Below are 5,968 nucleotides of genomic sequence, written 5' to 3'. Positions count from 1 at the left end.
AATGAGCTCTTGAGCTTCTTCAATTGTCTTTCTCATGTGGATAGATCCACCAGCTAAGTAATCTAGAGACATCTGAGCTTTTTCTGCAAGCCCATAATAGAAGATGTCTAACTGAACCCACTCTAAAAATATTTCAGAGGGGCATCTTCTTAGCATCTCTCTGTATCTCTCCCAGGCATCATAAAGAGATTCATTATCTCCTTGTTTAAAGCCTTGGATGTCCAGCCTTAGCTGTGTCATCCGTTTTGGAGGAAAGTATTGATTCAGAAATTTCTCTGTCAGCTGTTTCCATGTCTTTATGCTAGCCTTAGGTTGGTTATTTAACCACCTCTTGGCTTGGTCTTTTACAGCAAATGGAAACAGTAATAATCTGTAGACATCCTGATCTACTTCCTTATCATGTACTGTGTCAGCAATTTGTAAAAACTGTGCCAGAAAATCTGTAGGTTCTTCTTGTGGAAGACCGGAATACTGGCAGCTTTGCTGCACCATGATAATGAGCTGAGGATTCAACTCAAAGCTACTGACTCCAATGGAGGGTATGCAGATACTACTCCCATATGAAGCAGTAGAGGAGTTAGCATATGACCCCAGAGTCCTTCTGGATTGTTCATTTCCACTTAGATCCATGATGGAGAAAGGGAGATGATGTAAAATAGAGAAGAAATATTTTTATTTTTTTAATTATTTATTTATTTCGAAAATAAAATAAATTAAAATAAAATAAATAAAAATGGGTGAAGATTTTCGAAAAAATGAGGAGAGAGAAAGTGGTTAGGAAGTTTTGAAAAAGATATGATTTTTTTTTAAGTTTTAAATTTTGAAATAAATAAATAAAAATAAATAAAAAAAATCTGAATTTTAAAATTGATTTTTGAAAAATTGCTTTAAAATAGAGGGAAAAGATATTTTTTTGAATTTAATGAGGAAAGAGAAAAACAATAAAATAACACAAGATCTAAAATTTTTAGATTTAATGCTCCTTGTTTTTGAAAATTTTGGAGGGAAAACACCAAGGAACACCAAACTTAAAAATTTTAAGATCAAGACACAGGAAAAACTCAAGAACGCCTTGAAGACTCACAAGAACAACAAGAACATGAAGAAGGAACACCAAACTTAAAATTTTTAGAAAACCAAACTAAAATTTTCGAAAAACAAAGGAAAATCAACAAGAAAACACCAAACTTAAAGTTTGGCACAAGATTTAATAGAAAATTTATTTTTGAAAAAGAAGATTTTGAAAAGAAAATAAAAGACTCTAACCCAAAAAGACAAAAATTTCCTAATCTAAGCAACAAGATTCACCGTCAGTTGTTCAAACTCAAACAATTCCCGGTAACGGCGCCAAAAACTTGGTGCACGAAATTGTGATGTCAATGTTCACATTACTCTCTTACAACTTCGCACAACTAACCAGCAAGTGCACTGGGTCGTCCAAGTTATACCTTACGTAAGTAAGGGTCGATCCCACGGAGATTGTTGGCTTGAAGCAAGCTATGGTTATCTCATAACTCTTAGTCAGGATATAATATCAATAATAATTTTTAGTTTGAATTGTAAAAAGTAAAAAGGACAGAACACAAATTATACTTGTATGCAGTAATGGAGAATATGTTGGAGTTTTTGAGATGCTTTGTCTTCTGAAATTCTGCTTTCCTCTGTCTTCTTGTTCATGCACCCACGTCCTCCTATGGCAAGCTGTGTGTTGGTGGATCACCGTTGTCAATGGCTACCATCCTTCCTTTCAGTGAAAAGGGTCTAGGTGCGCTGTTACTGCACGGCTAATCATCTGCAGGTTCTCAATCGTACCGGAATATGATTTACTATCCTTTTGCGTCTGTCACTACGCCCAGCACTCGCGAGTTTGAAGTTTGTCACAGCCATCCAATCCCAGAATCCTACTCGGAATACCACAGACAAGGTTTAGACTTTTCGGATTCTCATGAATGCCGCCATCAATCTAGCTTATACCACAGAGATTCTGATTAAGGAATCTAAGAGATACTCATTCAATCTGATGTAGAACGGAGGTGATTGTCAGACACACGTTCATGGATTGAGGAAGGTGATGAGTGTCACGAATCATCACCTTTTCCATAATTAAGCATGAATGGATATCTTAGATAGGAACATGCATGTTTGAATGGAAAACAAAAATACTTGCATTAATTCATCGAGACACAGCAGAGCTCCTCACCCCCAACAATGGAGTTTAGAGACTCATGCCGTCAAAGAGTACAAAGTTCAGATCTAAAAATGTCATGAGATCCAAAATAAATCTCTAAAAATTGTTTAAATACTAAACTAGTAACCTAGGTTTATAGAAAATGAGTAAACTATGATAGATAGTGCAGAAATACACTTCTGGGGCCCACTTGGTGTGTGTCGGGGCTGAGACTAAAGCTTCTCACGTGTCTGAGCTGTTTTGGGCGTTCAACGCCAGGCTGTAACCTATTTCTGGCGTTGAACTCCAACTTGTAACGTGTTTCTGGCGCTGGACGCCAGACTGCAACATGGAACTGGCGTTAAACGCCAGTTTATGTCGTCTATCCTTGAGAAAAGTATGGACTATTATATATTGCTGGAAAGCCCTGGATGTCTACTTTCCAACACAATTGGAAGCGCGTCAATGGGACTTCTGTAGCTCCAGAAATTCCATTCCGAGTGCAGAGAGGTCAGGATCCAACAGCATGAGCAGTCCTTTTTCAGCCTGAATAAGATTTTTGCTCAGCTCCCTCAATTTCAGCCAGAAAATACCTGAAATTATAGAAAAACACACAAACTCATAGTAAAGTCCAGAAATATGAATTTTTCCTAGAAACTAATGAAAATAAACTAAAAACTAACTAAAACATACTAAAAACTATATGAAATTAACCCCAAAAAGCGTATAAAATATCCGCTCATCACCTTCCCACCTTGTTGGTGAACCAACTTAGCTAAGTGATTACTACACCACAAATCTAAGAACTTACTCCACAACTTGAACTCCACTCTGGTCTTTCATAACATCTCTTTTTATTTGATTCAAAAGGAGACAAGCAACACAATAAGCAAGATGGAATTGAAAACAGGCAATTTGACTAGTAATCATAGACCTAACCAAGGAGAATACTAAAAACAGAATTGAAAATCCTAAACTACCATGGAAGCATGTTCTATTTCATACATGATTTTCCTTATTTAAAATCTTGAAAAAGATGGGACAATGAGGGAACTCCACCACCTTTTACTCATGGGGTTGCTCCTGCTCTCCTTCTTGTTTCCTTGAAAAGAGTTGGCCAAAAGAATCCACTCTGTAACACCTTTGCGGCAGTTCTTTCCCCTCCAAAGTGGCCTCCATAGCACGAGCCATGGCAGTTCCATAGGACCTCTCTTCCTTCTTCTTCCGATGTTGCATGGCAACCATTTCCAATGCAATCCCCTTGAAGACACGTGTGTAGTATCTTCCTTTTGTGTTATCCGAACCCTTCAATTACCCCATCAATGCTCCTACAAAATAAAAGAAATGTGATTAAAAACACACTTGTAGAAAGTGGCGGCAAAATTAAAAGGCTAACTAATTTTTAAAGTTTTTGTTTTTAACTAACTAAGTGCTATTCATGGGTGCAGACCAACTGACTAACTCAACATCCATGTATGCAATATTGGCAACACCAAACTTAGTTTGGTGCCATGTGGTGTAAAAGATTTGTTCAAGGCCCCTAAGAGTGACATGATGTGGGTTACATTTATGTTCTCTTAGTGTGCCTTGAACACCAAACTTGTTCCTCACTATATGTTGCACACAAGGATTCATTCAAGTGCATATCAAGTTGATTTGAAATTCATGAACCTTGCATTATTAACTATTTTTAAAAGCATGTAAAACATGGGTTGCCTCCCATGAAGCGCTTCTTTAGCGTCACTAGCTTGACATTCTGCCTTTATCAGGGTGGTTGGTAGTGCTTCAAGTCCTCCCCCCTTGCAGTAAATCTATCTCCATTGGCTTCATCAAGGATCTCCACATGTTCTAGGGAGAGAACTCTGTTGATGGTAAAGACTTTAGGTAGCTGAGATGGAATAGTGGGGAGATTAGGGGGAATAGCTGGAAAGTAAGCTGAGATCACTTTATCTCCTGGAGAGAAATCTTCTGTAGGGATCTTCTTGTTCCTCCATCTCCTTGGTACCTTCTTCTTTGCTGTTATCCTGCTCTTTGTGGTCTCTTTTCCTGTGGAAATTTTGTTGCCGGTCTCATGTGATTCTGGTGGTTTTGGCTCCACTTGAGTTTCCTCTAGCTGTGACAGCTGTTGATTATCTTGTTTTTCAACCAAGGGGACTCCCAGATGTGCTAGTTGTGCTTCAGTGCTTGTTTCTTCTATCAGTATCTCACTATGATCTTTCCTTGGTTCTTGGTTCTCTTGATCTGTTTCTTGTGAGGGTTTGAAAACATTGAATGTGAGTTGTTCATCATGGATCCTCAAAATTAGCTCTCCTCGCTCCACATCTATAAGTGCTTTGGCTGTGGCTAGTAATGGTCTCCCCAATATGATTGGATGGAGATGACTTTCCTCCATTTCCAATATGACAAAATCTGTGGGAAGGAAGTAGTTTCCAACCTTCACCAGCACATTTTCAACCACTCCTACTGCTTGTTTTTGAGTCTTGTCAGCCAGCCTGATGACTACATCTGTGGGCATTATTTCATTGATCTGCAGCCTCTTCATAAGGGATAAAGGCATCAAGTTGATGCTTGCTCCCAAATCGCAAAGTCCTTTATCAAACATGGTTTCTCCTATGGCACAGGGGATGTGAAAACTCCCTGGATCCTTCCTTTTTGTAGGCAACTCGGGTTGAATGAGGGCACTGCACTCCTTATTCATCACTATTGTTTGTCCTCTCTTGAGTGAGCTTTTCCTGGTCAGCTGCTCCTTTATATACTTAATATATGAGGGCATTCGCTGAAGGGCCTTGATGAATGGTATGTTTACATGGAGGGATGCAAACATATCAAGAAACCTTGAGTATATTCTCTTCTCTACACAGCCATTTAGTAATTGGGGAAAGGGTGCATAGAGTCTCAGCAGCTCCTTCTGTGTCAGCTCCTTCTGTGTAATTGTGGTTTCTTGATGATTCTCCCCCTGCTTTCCTACTGAAGTATCTTCAGGTTGTTCTAATGGGTTGTTCAGCTCTTCCTCAGTCTCCTTTTCACTTATAGTAACCATCTTGCAACATCTGACTTTCTTTGCTTCACCTCTCGGATTTTTCTCTGTGTCACTTGGGAAGCTATCAGTAGGTTTGGGAATCTTCTCAGATAAGTATCCCACTTGAAATTCCAGCCTCTTGATGGTGTCTCCCTGGTTCTTGATATTGGCTCGCACCTCTTCTTTAAACACCTTGTTATCTTGAATCTCTTTGCATATGCCTTCAAGTATAGTCTCAATCCTTGAGTCTATCTTCAGATGATGGTGAGTTGAGGTTGGAGGGATGAGAAGAGCCATTTTGGCTTTGGTATGGATGTTGAGGTGTGTTGTTAGGTGGGTGTTGATATGATCTTTGCGTGGAATGTTGGTGGGCTGCATTGTTGTTGGGGTTGTGGCATCTCTAATCTTGGTCTTGGTCTTGTTGATTTCTCCACCCAAAGTTTGGGTGGTTCTTCCAACCAGGATTGTAGGTCTTGGAGTATGGATCATGTGCTTTCCTAGGTGAGTTTCCAATGTAGTTGGCTTGTTCTTGCTCATCCTCTGCCTCTGCATTCACTCCCTCTTGGGTTGCTGATGAGGTGGTGATTGCTGCTACTTGGTTCCTCTCCATCTTCTTGGTAAGATCAGCCAGCTGCTTGGTGATAAGCTTGTTTTGGGCCAGCAGTGCATCCACATTGTTTAGCTCCATCACTCCTCTAGTGTTGCCTCTTTCAGAAGCATAGAAATAGTCATTCTTAGCTACAGTCTCAATGACATCTATGGCTTCTTCAATGGTCTTCTTC

Source organism: Arachis ipaensis, chromosome B07, assembly GCF_000816755.2.
Source record: "Arachis ipaensis cultivar K30076 chromosome B07, Araip1.1, whole genome shotgun sequence".
NCBI lineage: Eukaryota > Viridiplantae > Streptophyta > Magnoliopsida > Fabales > Fabaceae > Arachis > Arachis ipaensis.
Note: the sequence above shows the minus strand (reverse complement) of the source record.